This window comes from Apis florea, unplaced genomic scaffold (assembly GCF_048593485.1).
Source record: "Apis florea isolate Af1SG1 unplaced genomic scaffold, ASM4859348v1 contig_3158_pilon, whole genome shotgun sequence".
In the NCBI taxonomy this organism is placed as follows: Eukaryota; Metazoa; Arthropoda; class Insecta; order Hymenoptera; family Apidae; genus Apis; species Apis florea.
Window position 1 is genome coordinate 856129 of NW_028256713.1, and position 25257 is coordinate 881385.

At 34.2% G+C, this 25257-nt stretch overlaps 1 protein-coding gene across 2 annotated transcripts in view; it reads right to left on the minus strand.

The window, feature by feature from the left end:
• The window catches only part of LOC100870015 (cysteine-rich venom protein pseudecin), a 93923-nt gene extending 68915 nt beyond the window's left edge, over positions 1-25008 (minus strand). Inside the window, exon 1 of one of the 2 annotated variants that reach the window (XM_086909823.1) lies at positions 24872-25008. The gene's annotated coding sequence lies outside the window, so the exon portion shown is untranslated. Of the gene's footprint in view, positions 1-13422; positions 15088-24871 lie in introns of those variants that run through there. The other variant, XM_086909824.1, reaches the window with a different exon arrangement.
• Positions 25009-25257: the final 249 nt, after the last annotated feature.

Sequence of the window (25257 nt, forward strand, 5' to 3'; positions counted from 1 at the left end):
TTTGCAATCATTCATAGAAGAAGAAAGAAAAAATTCTTAAATGCATCGAAAACGCTCTAACGTAATAATTTAATTAATTATTAAATTTTGCAATCGTGCACAGAAGAAAAAAGAATAAATTCCTTGAAAAATTCCTACATCGAAGACACGATAATTTATTAAATTTTCCAATATTACAATCGTTCAATTTTCACCAAAAAAAAAAAAAAAAATCCAATTCCAAAATACTTTAAATACTTTAAATACAACTATCGAAGACACTTCATCATAATTCGTTAAATTTTGCAATCATCTACAGAAGAAAAAAGAAAAAAATTCCTTAAATACATCGAAAATACTTGACACGATAAAATTTATTAAATTTTTCAATCGTTCAATTTTCACGAAAAGAAAAAATTCCAATACCAAAATATCTTAAATACAACTATCGAAAACTATATTTTATGGTAATTCGTTAAATTTTGCGATCATTCATCGAGGAGAAAAGGAAAAGTTGCATAGGAAATATCTTGAAACGCCATCGTTTTGCAATATTTCAATTTCGATCGAAAACTCACGAAAAAAAAAAAAAAAAAGAAAGAAAAAGGACGCAACGCGGCACAAACGTGTTAACAACACCGTTTGCTTCCCTCGAATTCGCCTGATTTATTCGCGGAAATAAAGCGGTCCTTTTCCCGGGGAAGGGGGACGAGGAGGGAGAGGGGAGAAATGGCGGTATCGTTTGCAAATTCGCGCGCGTTGAAAGCGTGCAACGTTCCCAACAATCCTCGTGGTTGCACGACGGGAATTGTAAAGGGGCGCTCGCCAACAATATTCATAAAATTGAATGGTCTCGCGTGGAAATGCGAGGAGGCGCGACCGATTCGCACGTTTTTCGCGTAACCGGTCCGAGAGAACGAGGAGGGATGGAAAAGTGGCCCTGAAAACCTCGAGGATCAACATCCTAGGAATGGCTCCTGGGAAAGGCCGCCTTTCCACCCTTCCAATTTTTGTCCAAAAAAGATCGCAACCGTGTACAACGTGTTGGGAGAAATATCGTGTAAAAATAAGCAAATACGTATATACGGTTTCTCTTGTGAAAGATTATGCGTGGGATGTAAGAGGTTTGTTTTTAATTTCTTATTCGCAAAAGATTAACAATATTAATAATAGTGTGAAATAATTGATTGAACGTTTTGTTTGAGGATATACATTTACTGTATATTTAAAGGTTCAATTTTAAAAAGATTACTTCCATTCTCGTGTATATTAAGAATGCGAAAGAATGTTTGAATTATTCGTAGGATATTTTTAAAAAATTTCGACTCGATGGAGATGGAAAATGGAATATTCATAAACGAAAAGTTTCCTCCGCGACACACATTGAGGAGTTAAAAAGAACGGATAACTACATTATAAATATACATTAAATTCCAAAAAAGTGTCGTCCAATCCGGTTATCGATTTCGAACTCGTCCATCTCGCTTAACAGGATAAAGTGCATTTATTTGTATCGACAAATATACGTATTCACACACATATATATACACGTGTAAGAGAGAAACGAGGGAATTTCTGCCGGTACTCGAAATTTCCATCTTTATTTCCTTTTAATTGGAAGCTCCTCGTATTTTCTAGCTCTGGGAACACGACAGATGCACGCCAATTTACACGCGTGCTACGAAACAGAGGGACAGCAACGTAACAAGGGACCCGTCTCCTCCATCTCCCTAAATACGTCCCTCCTTGCACCATTTTCCACCGATCACGAAGGGACACGTCCTTTTGGCGTTCCATCCTCGTTCTCTCCGTGAGGGTTGGATCGAATGAAAGTATATATATATATATATATATATATATATATATATATATATATATATATATATATATATATGAAAACGAAACAAAAGTTGATGAAAGAATTTAGTCGAAAGACTCGATTCGAAATCGTATTTAATGGCTGATCGATAAGTTACGCGGGTTTCGCACGAACGAAGAAATTATAATAATTTGGAAATTGATGGATGATTATTTTTATTTTAAGATGTTATTTTTTAAAGAATTTAAAGAAAAGAAATTTAAAGATAATAATTTTTTCTAGAATTTTGCAAGGTAAATATTATTCGTAATAATTGTTGAATATGTGTTAATTGAAGTTTGGTTATTGAAGTCAGAGATTGTCCCAATTTTTGAATTGTATTGAATTTTATTATTCGGATGTTCAATGTGGAATCCATTTTTGCGCATTAAAAGATCAACCAAAATGCAACTTTCCATGAATTTATTAATACGAAATCGATATTCAAAGATATTGAAAAGAATAATTATGAACGCAATACATATGAATAATAAGTGAAGAATAGTAGATGTACATCTACTTTTATCTTTAAAAAATATTTTAAAAAATATGGTTTTAACATAATGATCTGTTCTCTAAGAAATGTTTTATTTTAAAAAAAAATAGTCAAAACAATTTCGATTCTTGAAAATAATTGAATATATTCAAAAGTGAACATATTCGTTAACCAAGCAGCTTATTTGCATTTTTAAAAAATGCTGAAAAGAATAATGGAAACGACTTTAATTGGTCAAAATTTTATTTTCATACACGTCCCAGAAATAAATTTCATTAACCATTATATTTATAATTTCAAAAAAATATTTAAAAGAAATAATAATAATCAAAACTTTGATTCGCCAAAATTTTCTCCTCAAAGCGAAAAAATTCTCTCGAAAATGAAAAAATCGGACATATTCGTCCGAATATGCTTTATTTGCATTTTTAAATGATTCTAAAAAAAAAAAAAAGAAACGTTAAAAAGAATAATCAAAGCGACTTCAATTCGTTAAAAAACTTTATTTTCAAAATCTACCAATTTCACACTCGTTCCGAAAAAATAAATTTCACTTAATTCATTCAAAAGAATATTAAAAAGTAATAACAATCAAAAACAACAACTTTGATTCGCCAAAATTTTCTCCTCAAAGCGAAAAAAATTCTCTGGAAAATGAAAAAATCGGACATATTCGTCCGAATGTGCTTTATTTGCATTTTTAAAAAATTCCGAAAAAAAAGAAAAAGAAAAGGAATAATCGAATCGGCCCGAAATTTTATAATTCGCAAAAATCGGCGATCTCCGCGAAAGCCAATAAAGACGCGCGCGAACAAGGGGCGAGGGAGCGGCAGGGGTGGAAGGTCCTTTCGCAACCCCTAACACGAAACCGCACTCCGCCAGCATTTGCGTTTCACCGGGTTGGCGACGCTTTTATGCCATAGGAATCGCCCTCCCTCGCACACTGATCCAACGATTATTCGATTTATCTCCGCTTGTTTTCTCCACCTCTCCAACTCTCCATCGCCCTCCCCTCCCTTCCTCCTGCTTCGTGTACACACAGGCCTCGCGGTAGAGATACGTGTTCGTTGCGGCCTTCGAGTTTTTTCATTTTTTTTTTCTTTTTTTTTTTTTTTTTTCTTTTTTGAACGGAGGAAGGGAGGAGAAAGTTTCTCGTCGACTGTGTCGGTAACTGTGTTATTTTTGAAGCGAAATGGGGCAAGTGTGACGCGATACGTTGTGGTGGAAAACGAGGGTGGCGAGCGGTGCGACACCCCTTTCGTGGGTGTTGTAATTGCGTTTTAACAGGTGTATCGATGGGTGAAGGTGGTATCGCGGGGGAGGCGGGGTTGAAATTTTGAGAATACGGTTCGCTTGTTCAAACGTTTCCACCGATAATTAATTATCCTCGAATTTTGTTCATCGAAGTTCATCTTTCAAAGAGGTAATAATAATTGTGAAAGTTAAAATAACGATTTCAGGAAGCGTTTCGACGAGTGAACGCGAGTTTGCGTTCAGAATTTCAGCACAGGTTACATTTGTATTATGTTGATATTTTTATTCCTTTAAAAAGAAAAAAGTAATTATCTCTGGAATTCGTCCCCTAAGTGTGATAAATCAATTTAATCAAACTTAAGAGTGCTTGGATAAAAATATTATTGTATTATTTATTGGATAAATCTTTGCAACGGATATCCTCGAAGGCGAAATAAAAGCATATTAATTGATAAAAGTATTTGAAAAATCGCCTACACCTCGATAATAATTTATTAAATCTTGTTAGGATATATTTCGCTAAAAATATATAATATTTCTACCACGTTCAAAATTAATATTATATCTCTCGAGGATAAAGGTATCGACTAAAGGAATAATTATTACAATATGCAGTTAAATTAGAATACGTTCGAATAATTATAAAGAGATGCTCTGGATACGTAATATACACTTCTCTGCGTGTGTACAGGATTGAAAATTTTACCGACAAAATTTAACGCGAAACGAATTTTAAACTACACTTGCTGAAGTGTTTTTTTTTTTTTTTTTTTTTTTTTTTTTTTTTTTAATATTCCAAATTCCATTATTATTATCCCGATACTCGTGAAATTTTAATCCCTCGTTCTATCACAACATCAAATTGCAATATCAATTTATGCAAAATTTTTCGTGATTTTTTTCCCTCAATTTGTTAAATTAACCATTTGTTTTATTAAATTTTAAATCTCGATCGCGTTAAATAACGATTTACAAGTTTTTTTCGCGTTTTTCCTGTTTATCCTGTCATCAAATTATAACTTTTCCCGTTTTTTAAACGGGATTGACGAGAAAGTCGTATAATAATAATAATAATAGTAATAATAATCGAAGCATTTTTTTTTTAACGAATTTATTTTACTTTCATTGAAATTTGTCTCTTGTCTCTTCGAGACACGTGGAGCGGAAAATTGTACAAGCGGACTTCCGGTGTAATTTTCGAAGAGAGAGCCAACAACGAGGCGCTTTCGGGTAAAAGGGAAATACAGGGAATGCCGATTATCCGGACAAGTGAGCGAACAAGCCTTAAGCCGATAATACACCGCCGAAAACAATTAAAGGATCGTGTCTGCTATTCTCGGCAACGGATCGAGCATCAAAATTGAATAAACACAAAATTTAATTAAACGGGCAATTTTTCGTTCGAAACGGGATTTATTTAAAATTTAAATAGGTGTTGAGTGAAGAGAAAAAAATTGCAAAATTTGCAAAATTTCGCGATAATTGTAGTATTAATGTAATGTAAATAATTCCATCGGGAAATGTTCGAATGCAAAAATATTGCAAAATCGCAAAAGTTTTTATGAACAATTTCATTGGAGAACAAAATAATCTGAATGTGAAATTACAACGTTTCGTGAAACAGTTTAAAACATGAAAAATTGCAAAAAGTTTAAAATTTCGTAAAAGTTTTGTGAAATAATTCTTTTAGAATTGGCAAAAAACCTGTTTGAACAATTTTTTAAACCATTCCTTTGGAAAACAAAAATATAATTCTAAAGTATCGTAGAAGGAATATTGATTAAAATTTGACGAAAAGGAAGATTGAATTTTTTATAATATAAAAAAATATCGAAAAAGAATCGAATTTTTCAACTACTTCGACGAGTCTGAATCCTCCAGCTTTTGTTAAAAATACTTTAGCTGCCTCTTGTCCTCTACTTTGGCTTAATGTTCTGCACTTGAACCAGTTCTTGTTCAAAAAACACTCTTCCCGATGGTAACCTCTTTTGTAAGCTTGAATCGAAGACAGCGCGAAAAGAAAAGAGACCTCGCCCGAACTTACAACACCAAGACAAGCACTGTCCATTTATTTTATTTCTAACTCGCTCCATTCTTTTATGGCTTTCTGACCATATTTCTTGCTCCTCTCGTTCATGTTTCCCTTAAAACTTTCTTATTTCCACGTAATACAATCCCCTGCCTAACTACTTAAATTAATTTTTCGAATATTAATATAAAAAAAAAAACACTTCCTTCGATTCACACTTTTTACATTTCTATCTTTTTGCATTTGCAGAAAAACACCAAAACCAAAACGAATCGAAATTAGAGTATAGATTAAAATCGTTTAAAATCCAACTTAACCTATCTTTCTCCAAAGCTGATTCCATAACCTAAAAAAACAACGACGTAGCGAGCCCAAGTTTCCTCGTTAAAAATTAAATCAACGTTTCGATCGCAATTACGGCGGCGATGATATTTCACGTTTTTTTAAAGTTCTCTATCTGTACGATATAAAATGATAAATATTTTTAATTAAAACGTCGTCATGTTCAATCGTAAAATATCACGAGATATTCCATACATTCGATACATCGAAACGATAATATTCGATCGAGAGTGTCGAATCGATCGGTCCTCGAATTAAAGAAGCGAAAGAAAGGAAAAAAAAGAAACGCAGGTGCGTCGTCATTTCTCGCGATTGTACGCGACGACAGGGAAGCGCGATGGAAGGAATTTTCGAGGCGAAATAATTTTTGCCCCGAGCCATACGAATAGCTGGGGACGACACAGCGGATAACTAACGAGAAACAGTGGACCGTAATGAGCTCACTGTTTCTCGGCTCTGTTTTCACGTGGAGTACGTCGTCGAGTTTATGCGGTTTAAATAAGAAGAAACGAGAGTAACGACAAGCATCATCCACCCTGAAAAATAAATTTTTCCAGGGAAATAACTGTAAAATTGAAATAATTTTTATGAAGAAGAAGAAGAGGAAAAAAAAGGAAAGAAATTTCTTTGTTCTTTCTTGCGGGAAACTTTCAATCCTTCTTCTTTCGATCTCTCTTCTCCCACAATCGTGTTATAATTGCATTTAAGGGAGTGAGAATCTATTTGTCGGCAAAACTTTCGATCGACAGTTATTTTTTATCAATGGATATTATTGTACAATGGTAATTTCTGTTACGAAAAATAACTGTCGAGACTATTGTATTACTCGAATTATTCGCGATGGATGGATAAAGTGAACGTAATATTTCGTGAAAATGTAAGATAATATTGCGAAGGTAAATAGGAGGAAATGATAAAAATCTATTTTAGCAGAAATATTGGAATAAATATTGAAACTATTTTCGTTATAAAATTTTCTGTACAAATGATTGGAAATAAAAATAACTGTGACGATCCTCTTGAGGATCGAAATCCCTATAAGGAATTTTTCTTTCGATTCTTTTTTTATATAAATAAAAATAACCAAATATTATCGAAGAATCGTAGATAGATTTGGCCACGATAAGCACATGTGAACAATGTGTAAAGAGTGGTATTGATATCGCGCCCTGCTTAACGATATGTAAATTATCCATCTCAATTTTCCGACAAATATTTTCGCTCAAATTACTTATCCACACAGAGAATCCATTATTGTTGCTATCTCGCGGGCAAATACGATAAAATCGGTCTTTAATCAACGGAATATTCCCGTCAATTATCGTTATTTGACTAATTGTATTCTATTATACAACAGAATTCGTTGTTATTTAACGATTGGCACGAATGTGGAATTTAACACCGATTTCATTTAATTTATCTTTGTCAATTTGTCGGGACAGAAATGTATTCATTAACTCAAGCGAGGCACGGTGAAATACTAACGTTAGAAATATATAATTTCGCCAATCCAAACTTTACTATTCAATTCGAGTTCCTTTTTTTTTTCTTTGTGTATGTGTGTGTGAATAATGTAAAATCCTTTTTTTTTTCTTTTTTTGTAAAACGTTTTGTGAAACGTTTTCACGAACAGAATATAAAAAGAAAGAAAGAAAGAAAGAAAGAAAACAATTAACAATTTGATTAAATTGTTGGATAATTCTTTTACAAACGGCGAAATTGTATGGAATTGTTTAGAAATCAGAAAAATAAAAATAAACTAATTCAATTTGAATTATTAATTAATTTATCTATCGTTGAATATTTTCAAATTGAGCAAATATTTCCTTTCCAACGATATAAATTCTGGCCAAGTTAATGTATTGATATTACGTGGAATAATATAACTATCTACCGTGTGTAATACACGAATCTTGAATTCGACGTTTGGAAATGTTTGCATACCGTCATAGAAACTTATTGTTGGTAATGTTGGTAAGAGGAACAGGGGAATGATTAGATCAATAAAAAGTTATGGAATCAGCGAATTAATAATCACAAACATTCGTTAAATATACCTGTTAGCCGGAAAAATTTAACGATCCCCGAAAACAAACTTTGTACCTTTTCCATCGCTATGCATCGTTAAATATATCATGGTTGCGTTTATTTAAAAAAAAAAAAAAAAGAAATTTTGAATCTGAGAGAAAATAAGTATGAGAGAAAATAAAAATATAAATGTAACATAAAAATATAAATGTAGATGTATAACAAATAAGAATAAAGAAACGACATATATATATATATATATATTTAATTACTCTCAAATATTCATATGAATGAATCTGCTGTTAAAACATGATTCCCAACGAGATCGAATCATTAAAAATCAAAAAAAAAAGAAAAACATATTTTCAAAATCAAAGTAAAAAATCCATCGATACTATAATCGGTTAAAAATTTTCACATTTTTAACTGATAACAAAAATACATTCCTCAAACTACGTCACACAAGCCTCAACTTATCTTTTCCGTGCAATTGGATTTATATTCGGCCAGCAGAATGGAACATCAAGAAGACAAAAAAAAAAAAAAAAACAAAATCGTGGAAAAACATGGTGAATTAGCACAATCGTCGTCCAATACATTCGCGAGATTGGTCGGCGAGCATGAATTTTTACGGTTGTTCTCCTCCAACCCCTCTGAAGACCGAAAATAAATTAAATAAATTAAATAACGCGTCGATGGAATGGTTAACGAAGAATTTCGAGTACGAGGGCGAGAGCAAAGTTGTCGCCGCAGGTTTGCGAAACCTCTGTGAAATATTTAACGAGTTGTCCAAACGCGATCCGATTTTCAAAAGAGGGGGATGGATTCGCGCGCCCGGCCGATTAGAGTTCATTTCATGCTTTAACGCGGCCAAATAAAACGACTGTCCATTCTTTTTCCTTTTTCCTTTTTTTCGTCTCTTTATTTTATTTTATGTTATTTTTCTTCTCTTCCTCTCTCTCTCTCTCTCTCTCTCCTTTTTTTTGCTCTCGTTCTTTCGCGTAATGGCATTAAAGCTTTTTACGTTCGAATTCGATGCGAACGAATAATTTTCGATAATTCTTGCGCGATTTTATATAAAATCGTGAAATACGTGATAACGTGAAGTAAGAGTGAAAAAAAATGGAAAAAGGGGAAAATTCTCTTGATCGAATTGTAAAAGTGTTATGTCATTTTAAATTGTTTTAATAAAAAAAAAAAAGAAAAAAAAAGGAAAAAGATTTGCTGTTTTATTTTTGGGAAAAAAATTGTTGAATTAAAATATTTCTTTTTTTTTTTTTTTTTTATCGATAAATGTGGTTTTTCTTCCCTGTATAAATCCATTAACGCAAAAGGCAGATCCGATATTTAATTGGATTCCGTTGACAGCATGAAATTCTGACAAAAGGAGCATCATTGGGGTAACTCACGGTTGTTCAAATATCTATATATATATATATGTACGAAAATTGAATTTTTTCGAAAATGTTTTTCGTCGCTTTACGCGTATCCATTGTACGATTAAAATTCTTTTATGCCGTTATTATATTCATTTATTCGTTATTTTTAAACGATAATAAAATTGTTATCGCTTAACGTGACGTCGAAATGCATTTAATAGATACAGATGTGGTCTTTGCTTTATATCTTTGACCAACACTGAATGAAATTTATCGTGAAAAATAATAGACAGAAATAAAATTCAGAGGAAGACTTCTATACGAATTTTTTTACGAATATTTAAAATAAGAAATCCAAATCTACTCTTCCCTTAATATCATCAAACGATCATACTCCAACATTTGAAATTTTTAATTTTCAATAAATCACATTCTAATATCGTTTAATTCTAAATTGCCATAACCTCGAAAAACTATTGTATAACACAAAATGAAAAAAAAAAAAATTATTCTTACATTTCCTCTTAAAAAGAAACGGGAAAAATGTTATTCCACGTAACGAACAATCGAGCATTTCCATTCTCGTATCATCGAACAATCGTATCTCGATCGAGGGGAAACAAAGAGGAAAAGAAAAAGAAGGATAAAAAAGGGAGGGAGAGAGAGGGGGGGTGGAAAAATTCGTACGACCATGGCAGAAAACACTCCAACTCCGCTTGAAAAACTTGGTAGCTCGGCGATTTCACTCGAACCGGGGAAACAAAGGTTCCCCCTCCGCGAAAATCCTGGAAACGTTTAAAACCGTAACCGATACTCCACACCAAATTCAGCATTATATCGTAAATGAAACGTTGGATGGGGCGCACTCGAAACGAACCGCGCCCGCTCCAATATTACCGATCCAAATAACGCGTCATCGTTGAAAAGCTGGTTATTCCATTCCATTTTGTACTCGGATCTATCAACGCGCTCTGTATTTTTGACTCTCCATTTGGAGATTCACGCGCGATCTGACACGCACCGTTCGTTAATTTGCCCGTGATTTTGAGGTTATGTTTGATCGAACAATTTGAAATGTGACGAACGAATATCAAGAATTTTATTTTCAACGAGGTGTTTTCTAAAATTTCGTGAAATATTTTTTTTATTACTAAATAAACTGCGATTCTATTGTTTTTCTCTCATAAATCGTGTATTTTCGAATAAATCAATTCATTCGACGAGTTTCGAAAGATCGTTATCGAAAGAGATATTGAAAATCTATCTTGTCGAGTATACACGATATTTTTTCGACGACTTCATTATCTCGTATTATCCATGATAGATCGTAAATAATAACTGTTGTATATTTATTACATTTCCGTATATCGAAATAAATGTTGAAAATTTATAACCTAACCCGAGCCAGCCTTAACGGTAAAACGATTTAAACGATTTTAGGCGAGCGATCTTCAAAGCTTACGAAATTTAAAATTTTATCCGAATTATTGAAATTTAATCTTTTTAAGAATTATACACGCGTCGAATCTTTTTCTATTCGTTCCACGTGGTGCGTGAAGAAACTGTAACACCGAGAGAAAAATCGCAGGCGGAAGGGAAGAATGGAAGAATGGCGCGGAAAAGTCGATCACGGGCACGATAAACCGGATACACAAGGGTGGACTTATCTTGGGCATAAATGTAAAATAGAGACGCAAAGTTGGAGGGAGGGTTGGCCGGCCGATCTGAACACCAGATGCAGGTCATAGACTCGCGGTTAACTGGTGAATCGGAGCTTTTATATATTTGACCCGAATCGAAGATAGCTTAACCGTTGCGTTGCGTATATAGAATTATATAGGTGTGTAACGTATCAGGGTACAACGATATTCGGAACGAATTTACGAGCTTGTCTTTGACAGAGTTTAATTTGGAATTGACATTATTGGGTTATTTTTTTCTTTCTTTTTTATTTTCGACACTGTTCGATGACCGAGACAATTATCCATGAAAATTTAGGAGAATCGTTGTTGTGTTTTGTTAAAATTAAAAAAAGAAAATTCTAACATTTAACGTTTCTCAGTTTTAATTTGGAAATATTTGAAAATAAAAATAAAATTTTAAACTCGAAAGATTTTAAACTTGAGAAACGTGGTGATAGAATATGATTTGGATTATTATAAATGTTCAAAGTATATAAAAATCCCAAATTTAAGGAATTTTGATTTAAGAAGAAGAAATATAAAGTTGTCCACTATGGAATATATATTTTGGAATTTATTTCTTTTTACGGGATAACGATTGGCCGAATAAAAATTTGGGGGAATTCTGATTATATAAGATTGAAGTTTTAATTAAAAAAATTTTCTACCGATAAAAATGTTAAATTTTCCCGATCGACGTATAAAAGATTATAAGACGTATAAAATTTAATAAGGATTAAAAAAGTTTAAGTATTCGCCGGTAAAAAGACACGTTAGATTTGACGATAAGAAGAGGAAATATGAAGATAACTCAATTCCCCAACTTTTTTCGAACCCGCTCCACTCCCATCCTTGGGAGCTCAACTAACTGTAAGAATTGCCGTGACATCTTTTTCTTTCTTATCACGCGACGAATAAGAAACTTCCTTCGCGTCGTAAGAAGGAAATTCTTTCGCGTCCCGTTATACCTGACAATCCCTTGAATTAATTAATCTGTATCTAATTATCGTTACGAAATTCAAACCGTGAAATTCAATGAAATTCAAAATAATAAAATTTCACAAAAAGTAAATTTCTCTCTCATATTCATTTTTTTTTTTTTTTTTTTTTTTACCTTTGATATTTTACCTTCCATTTCAGATTTAATTTTTACTCGTTAGATTAATCGAAAGAAGAGTGATTTTTTTTACACGTATAAATTTCTACTCTTTTTTTTTTCTTTTTTTTCTCATATTCGAAATTTAAGAAGACGTTTTGAAACGAGAAATTGAAACGTGTTCAATTCGTAAAGACGTTTCTTTGGGATAAAAATTTACCCATATCGTAATATGAGGGGAAGAGGAAACAAACGCGAATTTTGTTCGGTTAATTTTCCAGACAAATATTTACAGCGAACGTCCATGTTATATACGCAACCAAGTCGAAACGCGTTTGTCCAGTTATTTTATCAATCAGTGCACGTGAACAAAACACGTTCCATGAAGCACGAATTTCCCAAATTTTTTATGCTTGTTTCGAGAGAGGGGGGAAAAAAGGAGAAAAAATAAATCAAAAGAATAATAACAAATGAAAATTACAAAATTGGACGAAATATCGATGAAAATATTTACCGAGATCAGAGGCTCGTGTATCATATTTTGTTAAATTGGGAATTACGAATCGTACGTATACGTTTTGTAAATGATCTCGCGTTATGGATGCGTGTTTCGTGTATAATAAAAATGTAAATTTTCGTTACGTGGATCGAGATCATTTCGGATCAAAAATGAAGTGAAGCTCGTTCTTTTTTTTCTTTTTTTTTTCATCTATATTCGAATAATTTATTAATGCTATATGGATATTATATTGGAAAATATTGTGGGAAATAATAGCTCGTTTTATTATCGATTAACGTATGGATACTGGATGACCTATTTCTCACAATGCCGGGAAACGTATCTTCGTGAAAATAAATAGCAGATTAATTTAACAACAGATAGAGATATTCAAATTTCACTTTCGTAAACTCGCGTAAATCTAATTCCAAATCTAATTGTATCACAGGGTGATACAATTAAAACAATTACTACGAGAACGGTACCTCCAAAATCTATCTATTCAATTATCTATTTCAAGTTGTAAATATTAATTTATTCGATATCCACTTCCGATAAAAACGTACTAATTCGATGAAATCTGTCAAAAATTCAACTAGAAAGATTCGTCATTTTTGCCAACATTATTCCACGTTTGAAATATTAATTTATTTCCGATATTAATTCGATCAAATTAATTATACCAAATTTCTGGGAAATTTAACATTAAAAGAAAGATTGGTTATTTTATTCTTAAACGTTTAGCAACGCATTTTAAGAAGAAACAGTTAAACGACTCACCGATCAGAATTCGAAGGCGAAAACGGATCGCTCGCAGAATCACGCAGAATCACGTATTAATCGAACGTATTAATCAAACAATCCTCGTCGCGTCAACCCTTCCAATCCGAACGTTTCAACGGCTCGAGAACCTTTTCCATTTTCTTGTATCCAACTCGAACGGCTCGTCTCTCCTCTGTCAATAATCCAACCGAACACTTGCTTCACGAGTTTCCGTATGGCCAGCTCGTATCTTCACCGACCTTGCCACCGCGTACCAACCATCCGTCCTCTCACTCTGTACCGTTACAAAAATATATCCACACAAATTTCCGCACTGTTTGTTATCACCTGATCGAGGCCTCGCTTGGAATTTCTTAGAATTCCAATTATTTGTTATTACTCGTTATATTATTCGCGGAAGAACGTTACAGTCGGGCAAAATTTGGAAGATAAATATGTATATATATATATATATATATATATATACTTAGAAACACTTTCTCATTGCTGATACTTTTCCACGTGTTCGATGGTAAACGGATAAGATGAGTTTGGTCGATTATTATTCTTCCACTCGTTTCAAACGTCAGAGTATGGCGGCAAACATTTATGGCAAGACACGAAAGAAGAGATTCACAAGCAGTGTGGTGCCATTAAACCAACGTCCATCCAATCTCTCGAACCGTCTTAAGCCTCGAGATACTGTTAATCCTGTCGCGATAATTCTGCCAAAGAGCAGAGTTGTACGTAGCGTTGCAATCCTCTTACAGATCTTTCTTAGAGATCTAATTTTATTATTATTATAATATAGCCGAATCTTTGAGGAATCGTTCGATCAAGACTTTTCGTATCGTACGATTCCTTCACAGTGTCACGCTCTTACTCTCCTTCCTTCGATTCTTTAAAAGAGTGTGAGGATTAACATTTTTTGGATTCTCATTGTCCTCCGCGACGATGATTTTCTTTTTATACTTTGAAAGAGATCGAATTTCTCCTTATTCTTCGATCGAATTTGTAAAATCCACAACTGGAATTTTTTTGAAGTATCACGATTCCTGGCGCAATAATATTCTTACTCCTCGATTAGATCTCTGAAATTCGAAATTTTTCTCTTATTATTATTATTATTATTCTTCGATCGAATTTTTAAAATTCCGCAATTGGAATTTTTCGCAACATATATTTCTCCTCCTCGAACTGCGAGGTTCACTATTCGAAATTTTTCCAGATCTCACGAGATCCTCGGCTGTCCTTACTCTTCCGTGTCCAATTTTCACAATCCACTCGATTCGAATATCTTGAAATACATTATATTTTCCTTCCTCCCCTTCTTCTTCGTCGATTGAAATCCTCGAACGACACAAATAACTGGGCCTCAGATCACCCTTTCTCGATCGATCAATTCTCTCGAACACCTCCTCGAATCGGCACACTTCCTCGATCGAGCTATCCACGCTTTGCATTCACTCCGAGCGTGTCCACGCACTCGCGATTCACGCGCGCGGATCCGACGGATCGAGGAGGAGGGGGAGGGGAGAGATGGAGGAGGAGGAGGAGGAGGAGAAGAGGGGAGAGAGAGAGAGAGAGAGAGGAGGAAAAAAATGGATCGTCAAGCGACGCGATGGCGCGAGTCGTCGGGCATTGTCGCGGCCGAGCGTGCGGCACGAGCGGGCGAAGGAAACTGGCGAGGATCGCGCGCGAGGTGGCTGGAAGGCGTCGATGGCGCGGCGCGCGTCTCCCCGTGCGGCGCGAGCCCAACTGGCGCAAACTCGGCCGCCTCTCGCGGGGGCAAAAACTTGGCCCGCGACCCCATCGCGCCAACGCGATGCACGCGGATTACCATCCGATACAACGGCGTTACAAAAATTAACTCTTATCCTCGCTTCTCTCGCCAAAGAAACGATGCAAAATGGGGGGTCAGGGTCTCCCATTTATTATTGCCGTTCGATGCGATTCTTTAGTATTAGTATTGTATTCTTTAGTATTAGTAAGGACGATGATGTAAGGGAAATGTTTTTGCTACGAAGACAGTTATTTTTTGCGAAATGATACACGTGGATTAGGATCTGTTTGTGTTATCAATGTTATTGTTAATTGAAATGTTTGTATGACGAAAACGATGCACATGGATTAGAATCCATTTATTGTGTCGTTCGATGCGATTCTTTGATGTAAGGAAAATGTTTTGGCTACGAAGACTTCAGTATTGTGACGATAGGAAAAGATAGTTATATACTTTTTTGCGAACAAAAACGACACACATGAATTAAAAGCCATTTAATATATCCAATATGGCACTATTTCTTGCCTGTTAATTGACAATGTTTAAACGAGCAAAAATTAAATTGTCTCTTTTGCAAACGAGGACGATGGATTAGGATCCATTTATTATGCCATTCTATACGATTCACGCGTGTTTTTGAATATATATTGTGTGACGATAATAAGGAAAAGGTTTTGCTACAATTATCTTCCCTGTTTTGCGAGTAAAGACGATAACAAGGTTAGATTACGCAGATTACAGTCCCTTTATACCATACACTGCCATTAACATTCCTACCTATTGTTAATTGTTTATATAGCGTAACGATACGAGCAAAAGTTAACTTGTCTCTTTTGCAAACGAGGACGATGGATTAGTGTCCGTTTATTATGCTGAATTAAGATCCATTTATGTAAATGGATTATTACATTAACGTATATTAATAAATTGACAGTGTTTGTACAGCGTAACGATACGAGTAAAAATCAACTTGTCTCTTTCGCAAACGAGGACGATGGATCAGGATCCGTTTATTATACCATGCGATACGATTCACGCATATTCTCGAGTATTGTTTTCACTTTTTTGCGAGCAAAGATGACGAATTAAGATCCATTTATGCAAATTGATCATTACATTAATATATATTAATAAATTGACAGTGTACAGTTTATTATAACGATACGAGCAAAAATCAATTTGTCTCTTATCCAAAATGACGACACGTGGATCCATCCATTCGTTATGCTGTTCGATTTGTGACAAGGAAAAAGTTTTGCTACGATTATCTTTGCGAGCAAAAACGTCACACGAACATTCCTGCCTATTGTTAATTAGAAGGGTTTGTACAGCGCAACGATACGAGCAAAAATAAAGTCGTCTCTTATCTCCGCTCTTTTGCAAACGAAGATAAGGCACGCGGATTGGTGTTCATTTATTCGATACGGCGCCAACGTATTCTTGCGCATTGTTGATAGAGAATGGTTGCATTGTGCATACCAGCGAAAAGTTTTGTCTAAGAATTTTACAATTATCATTTTCTAAACGATGGATTAGGATCGAATATGATGTGATTCGTACGAATGTTTTTATATATCGTTGATAGGGAAAATCTTTGCTACACGAAGACAATTGTCTTCGATCAAAGATTTTGCGGATTAAAGTTCATTCGTTCGATACGTCGACGAATGTCTGGATCCATTTGTGCTAAAGTTTGTTGTTAAGTGTTTATACATGCGTGAGTAGTATTTCCAATGATTTGATGATCGACACGTATCAATTATTCCGATAAGATTTAATTCAGTATTTAATTTGGCAAGCGATAAGAAACGTGAATTTTAGAATTTTGAGTGAGAAAGAGATTAGAGATTGAGAAATGGATTATTATCGAGAAAATGAACGATTGGCTGAACGAAAGAAGTTTCGAATCGTTGAACTAACCGTTCGTATTAAATTACTGAGTGATGAAAACGCGCGGAATATCGTGGAAAAAAGGTTAAATTGGGAAATACTCGCTACGGAAATTAGCTACTGCAAATAACAATTAAAAAGGCATTCTTTTTCCCCCTTCCATCTTCTTTTTATACGTACAAATTTCAACCTATCTCGCAAGCAATATTTCCTCGCGCGAAAAACGGGAATATTCACGCGATATTAATGAATTTCGACGCGTAGAACACGCGGTAAACAGAGGAAAGGGTCAATATTCGCGAATGAAACAAATCTATTCCCGGCGAGTAACCAGCCGTGAACTCGACAACGAACGAAAAATACGGAAAATAAATTCTTCTTCTCGTTTCCTGCGACCAATCTTTGAAAGATTCAATCGATTAGCGAGTTTCGATCTTCGATTCGAAACGAATAAGGGTCGAATAATCGAGGATATCGATCTGATTTCTCCTCGAAAAATCAAATTGCTGGCATCTTGTTTTACATACGTACGAAAAAACGATAGTTGAAAAATGATGCTCGTTCACGCGAAACACGCGAGTCGATGCAGTTATTTTATCGTTAAACCGTGCACGAAAGAGTAAATAAGGAGAAAGAAATCGTGTTGGGGTTTCTTGTTACGAATCCTCTTTCGTATGCGCGAGTAAAGAAAGTGGAGCTGGTGAAGACGTATTCGTAGCAAGATCGAGTAAGAAATATTTTAATTTCCCTCAAATATTTCGATAATTTCGAATATTTCGAAATTCTTTGCACATCGTTCGTCATCTAACGATTGAAATTTCCCAAAATTGGATTACAAAGATCAAATGGAGAATACTTTTTTTTCTTTTATCTTTCAATGAAACAATGAAAAAAGAAGATAACGGGTCGAATAAATCGCAAGTAATCGATTATTATATAATCGATTTCAACCAAAAATTTTCAAAAAAGTGTACCATTGTATCAAACGGCTACTGTTTCAAACAGTAAAAAAAAAAGAAAGAAAGAAAGGAAGAAAAGAAAAAGAGAGAATTGATAATTACTTAACAAAGTTAATTTCCCTGAAGAAATATTCCACGGGTACAGAGGATATTAACCCAATTACGGATAGATTAGCTTTCGAGGAAGGGGGAGGGGCGAAGTATACTGTACGTAACCAAAATAGCGTTGTCCCATTGAAAAACATGAACACCGAAGGCACGAAATCTTGTTAATTTTCTCCCCGATGCTTGAAACGGAGCCAAGTTATGAAGCTGCTAGTTGCTGAAGCAATTAAGGAATTTGCGAGATTTATTCAACCGAGTTTATTATTCGCTGTTTTCGAGTTACTCGGGAACACTAGATTCGTTCGAATAACACGTACACCCGAATATTATATTTTACGGTTCGAAATCGGGCCAAGTTTGTTATATCAAGTTTGAATTTCAAGGCAAGGATGGTGGATCGAATCGTGTTTCGACAGATTAATTACGAAAAACATATAAAAGTAAATTCTTTCATCTCGAAGATTTTTTTTTTAATATACTGTCAAGATTATCACACGCTGAATAATAAGATTTGATCTTGGTTTATCGAGAAGTGATTAACCTAACTTAACCTAACCTAAAATTGAATATAAACTACGAAGTCGGAAATTGAACAAATTCTGAGTTTAATTCCATCTAAAATCACCTATAGCAATAAATTTGATTAAAGTTAAGTTGAACTTAACCTAAAATGGTTTCGAAGAATTTTGTTGATAATTTTTTAAGAACTACGATTAACCTAACCTAATCTAAAATTGAATATAAACTACGAAGTCGGAAATTGAACAAATTCTGAGTTTAATTCCATCTAAAATCACCCATAGCAATAAATTTGATTAAAGTTAAGTTGAACTTAACCTAAAATGGTTTCGAAGAATTTTGTTGATAATTTTTTAAGGAATACGAGTAACCTAACCTAATCTAAAATTGAATATAAACTACGAAGTCGGAAATTGAACAAATTCTGAGTTTAATTCCATCTAAAATCACCCGTAGCAATAAATTTGATTAAAGTTAAGTTGAACTTAACCTAAAATGGTTTCGAAGAATTTTGTTGATAATTTTTTAAGGAATACGATTAACCTAACCTAATCTAAAATTGAATATAAACTACGAAGTCGGAAATTGAACAAATTCTGAGTTTAATTCCATCTAAAATCACCTATAGCAATAAATTTGATTAAAGTTAAGTTGAACTTAACCTGTAAAAATGGTTTCGAAGAATTTTGTTGATAATTTTTTAAGGAATACGATTAACCTAACCTAATCTAAAATTGAACATAAACTATAAAACAAATTCTAAGTTTAATTCCACCTAAGATCACCCGTAGCAATAAATTTGATTAAAGTTAAGTTGAACTTAACCTGTAAAAATGGTTTCGAAAAATTTTGTTGATAATTTTTTAAGGAACACGATCTTGATTAACGTATTTAAAAAAAAGTCATCAAGATCGGAGAAAGATACGTACTTTTTACGTAAGTAATTACCCGATTCTCTAACGGAGTTGCAAAAAATGTATAAGCTTATCGATGAAATAATTTCACGAAAGTCAAGAGAGATGTAATTAACAGTATGTTTGTAGACAATTGATTTCTAATTAGTATTCCATTTTCGCCTCGTATATTTCATCCTCCATAACAAAAGCGTGCTTCTAATTGTTTCAACCAACTCGTTAATAAACATCGAATCTATCGACTAGGGAATAATAGGTATCTGTCGTACAATTTACATTTTAAACGCATATTAGTTGAAGGCTAGCGATAAAAGAAGAAGAGGAAGTATTAAAAATTATAACGCAGAAAAATATGAATCGTCCGATCCCGTCTAATTTCTTTCTTCTCAAAAACTGTTCGATTATTCATATTTATTATTATTATTAGATTAAAACTGTCAGGATCCAAAATCTTCTTCCCTCGAAATTACGAGGCTCGACAACAACGATACCGGATCGATTAATCAAGCTCAACCACGATGAACACGAATTTTCCCCTAGATTAATCGCTATACGAGCCAAAAGCGAAATTCTTCTCAATTAAAACCGCCTTGAGATGAATAAATCATCCCGTTTTCCCGCACAGTTTGATGGATACGCTACGAAACGCGATTCTTCGAAAAATTGGGGAGGGGAACAATGAACAACGAATCGATCCACGTGGATAACAAAGGATAGACGAGAGGGAGAATTTTGACGCGGCCGGAAACTGGATAATATTCTCAGTTGTCGCGCAAGATGTTATTCCGTCCGTCAAAATAGCAAGATTTTCTTTTCGTTTTTCAGCGCGAGCGTGTAACAAAACTTTCGAAAATGACAGGCGAAACCGAAATCTCTGTTTGACGTGCGCGCGTCATCGTTCGCGAACTCGATATGGCCGGCAGCCGTGTGCCGATGTTCCATATCCAAACGATCGGTCCCATCAACGGTGCATCAACCGTTATGCGTACTGCCTTTTCGATCGCATCTTTTCATCCCTCTCCCTATGTTTCGTGAAAAGAGAACTTTTTTTTTCTTTTCTTTTTTTTTTTTTTTTGATTGGTACGCTTGATTGCTGTCTTCGTCTCGTATCGATTCGAGGTTGGATCGACTCGTGGCGTGACAGGGAATCGTCAATGTTGATGGATATTTTCGGATCCAAGGATTTATGGATTATGGTTCCTTTCGTTTTTTTTTTTTTTTTTTTACTTCCTTAAACTTTTAACTCAATCTGAATCCTTTTTTTAATTCCGATGTATCGTTGAAGATCGAGATTTTCATTCTGGAAATTAATTTTTTTTTCAATGAAAATGAGTATCCGTTCTCTGTTCAAAATTTAATAGTACTTTGCTGAAATTGCAGATATCGAAATATTTTTTAAAGTATTCCAAATATTTTTCATTCATTTAATGTTGCATATCGATATTTATGAAATTTGATTCTTAACCCGATACGAAGTATTTAAATCTTCGCATGAACGTAGAAACTTCTAATTTTAGAATTCGATTTAATCCCAGGGAAGAAGGGGAAGAAATGCTAATAAAAACGCATTTATTCTTTTTCGTAAGACGATATTGTTATTTTCACAGGATTTGAGGGATCCTCGATTTTTTTTTTTTTTTTTTTTTTTTTTTAGTCTCTCAACCAGATCGAAACGAGGGCAGTAACTTGATTAACGCGAGAGAGAGAAAAAAGAAGGAGGGGAAGAAAAAAAAATTCCAGACTCTCGTTACGGGATAAATACACGGGGTTTTCAATTTTCCAACCTGTCACGAGAAATAAACGATTAATAAAATAAAAAAAACGACGACGAAACTTCGGTCGAGACCTCTTCTTCTTCACCCCTCCCCCCTAATTATCGACCTTGACTCTTTTCAACCGGTATTCGAGCAAAGACAAACCCCTCCTCTCCCTCCTCCTCCTCCTCCTCCCCGCCCCCCTTCTCAATCTTCTTTTCTTAAGAAGTGGAAAAATGAAATTGGCGTTCCAATCGAGAGAAAGCATAACAGGTACAGGCTTCTTCCACGTTTATTTCTTTCTTTCTTTCTTTTTTTTTTTTTTTTTTTTCATGATTTAATATCTCCTTGGCAATTTCTTTGTTTGTTTATCGTTTCGAGGAAATTGAATGGATTATATAATTCATCTCTTTTTGGAGAGGGGAAGGGAGGGGGGATAAATTTTGATCTTTTCCTTTAACCGATTTAATAAGGATAATTAGGATAATTAGCTCGATAGAATTTTCAATGGAACGTGACGATCTAATGTGACGATAATGCGTTATTGGATTGGAAAAATGCAAGAGGAGGAAAGGAGGTCGAAAGAAGGTCGAAAGGAGGACATCCAATTGTACCACCCACTCCTTTTGATTTATTATGCATCCTGACCTGTCGAGACCTGCCTAGGCACGCATGTTTGTATGTATAATCCCATTCGATTAACCGCGATACGACGCTCTGTCATTTCCATTTTTTCCTATCTTTATCCTATCTATCCCCAACATCTAACTTGAACACCTCGAAGCACGTTTCATATCGAAATCGAGACTACGAGCTCGAAAAGCGTTTTAATCCCAGTGCAACCGAGTCGACAGATCTCTACCAGTGATACGGGGGAGGGGAGAACCGAGATTTCTATGAAAAACTGCTCTCTCTCTTTCTTTCTCGTTTCAGAAAGTTTCCCTCGACAAAGGAAAGAAACTTCATTAAAATTTCCTTCATTTTTATTTTAAAAACTTCTCGAAACTCGTCTAACAACATTTCGAATAATAAATATTAATAAACAAAATTCGACGAAACATCTCGAATTAATGGAAACGTAATCTCCTTAATTTCTCATCTTTTCTAACTTTTTATTCGAAAAATTTCAAAATGTTGCCAGACTTTTCGATAAATTCACCAAATTAAGGAGAAATACGAATTCATCCTTCCCTAATTATTATCTTGAATCTTAAAAGAAAAAAAACCTAACAAACCTATTTGACGATATCAAAAATTCAATGGAAACAACGTTTAACGTCCAAATTGTATAATTAAAAAAAACGTATAACATTCCCCCTAAAATTCTCCCTTCACTTCTCCCTCTGAATTGTATTGCGTCTGTACCCAAACCCCTCCCCCCCCCCCAAAAAAAAAAACAAAAGCAGAGCGTAAACCGATGTGCTCGAAGAATACTCGTACGATGGATAATACACCGCCCTCTCCGGAATAACTCTCGAACCAAACGTTTTCGAACGTACGTGGAACAGGATCGAGTAACGACCCTTCAACGCGTTACAATTTCGACGAGAAGCTCCATCAATCGGTGGCACGCGCGAATCCGAGGTGCGATTATCCCTCGAGCCGCCACCCTCTCCCTCTCCCCACCCAAAGGGGGACACTTTCGTCCACCATCCTTTTTTCTCTCCTTTTTTTCTTTTCTCTTCTTTTTCTTTTTTTTTTTTTTTTTTTGCGCGCGCGATTCTTCGCGCGTTCCACGTCCTTTTCGAACCCACCTCGTTAAAACCATTTCCGGACGAAGACTAGCTTTCGAGCCGGTCATCCGGTTCCCCCATTAAATCCGGAAATCCACTTTTTTCCCTCCTCTCCCCCTCCATTCCGTTGGAAATCCGACGGTACAACTTGCGCCTGCCATCGTTAATTCGCGCTGTATAACTGGGTGAGTGAGTAATCCGGACAAGATGGACGATTACTATTTTAAAGTGTTCTGAATTTTTCTCTCTTCTTTGTGGGTATTTCTTTCGAGATACATGTTATCGAAATATTCAGTCGATTTTAAATAAGATTAGGAAAGGTGTGCGCTTTGCGGATCCGAATAGTGGTTGAATTAGAAATTGGAGGTGAAGAATCGAGGAAGTTTGTTCGAATGTTTTAAATATATTGGAATGTTTGACGTTCTCGTGTTTCTCTTCAAGGTGTTCGTCGATTGAATAAGATTAAGAAACGTGTGCGCCTTGAATAGTGGTTGAATTAGAAATTGGAGAATCGAGGAAGTTTGTTCGATCGAGTATCGAATGTTTTGGAATGTTTGACGTTCTGTGTGTTTCTCTTTTTTAAGATTAAGTAAAATTATAAAGTGTGAATCGTGTTAAGTAGTTCTCGTTGAATTAAGAATTGATAGAAATTGGGGGAAGTTTAAATATATTTAACGTGTGCTTTAACTAGCAATAAATAAAATTTAAAAATTGTATATATTTTGTGGATTTATAGAAATAGAATATATAACATAATTCTCATTATTATTATTATTATTATTATTATTATTATTATTATTATTATTATTATTATTATATATATTGAAAAACAAAATTAAAAAATTTATTTAACTAGATATCGAATAATTATGAAAAGAAAGTAATTTATCGAATTTATAATTTCAAAATTTCGAAAATCGAAATCCGTGCGCGAAGTGTAAAAAGTGAATTTCAACGTTTTGAAGTAAAAATTCATAAAACTATTTTGGGCAATAGAATTTTTCCATATAAAATAATAATTTTTTCAACGTATCGCTCTTCGAACATTTATCACTTTTGAATAAACGATATACACAGACAGTTTGCACGGTTCGAAAAGTGATAAAAGATTTACGTTTTAATTTTCCATGGTTTTATAACTCTAATATAATATGAAAGCAACACATAGGTAAAAAAAAAAATGAAACATCGAGAACAGACAGACAGTACTTTGAAAACCAAAAAAAATCGAACTTCCTTCGATATTTCTCTGCGTAGATAATCAATAAACGCATATCTCATATTCCATAGTTCAAAAACAATATGGATCTAATTCGATGAATAATAATCCAAATCACTTTTCTTTAATACTTGATAATAATAAATAAACTATAATAAATATTGTAAATAAATATTGTGTAATATCTACACGATTGAAAATCAAAATGGCAAGTAAGTATACCAAAGTGAATGAAATTATCGCACCACCTGCATGCCATACGCAGTATAATTTCCATTATTCGAACACCTGCTATCTAAACATCCTACTATTCGAATGTTCCACTATCTAAACCTCCTATTACGGGAACATTACACTCTCTATTATCGTTACCCTAATATGAAATTGATATTATATACATTGCGTGTAACGATATCGTCAAAGATATAAGTATAACACTTATGTCGGAACGAAAAGAGAATTTAGAAGCTGTAAAAATTATCAAAAAACTGCGAAAACGTTGAAAATAATCTTTTCGCTTAGAGATGTCGAAAGAATTTTAATTTAATTTCAACAATTGTACAAATGTTACAAATAAATATAAACACTCACTCTTATTTCAATTATTTCAATCGATTCCTCCGTTCTTCTATTCGTCCATTGTTTATCTTCTCAAAAAAAAAAAAAAAAAAGAATAACAAAATTTAACGGAAATTAAACGCCACTAAGCTCTGTTAACAAACTCGAAGAACAATTCACAAAATGTAAGAACGATACCATTTGTCAAGATTCGTGTAATACTCAAAACAATAATACTCGAGTAAAATTATAATATTGGAATAAGAAATTGATCGAAATCGATGAACAGATTGCGTGCAGAGCGAAAGTCTATCGAACACTGGCACGATCCGTCCACCATCCCATCTTTTATAGCGTTTGGAAACGTTCGTGATTCCTTCTACTGATGAACGATAATCAGCAAGGAACCTTGGGCTAAT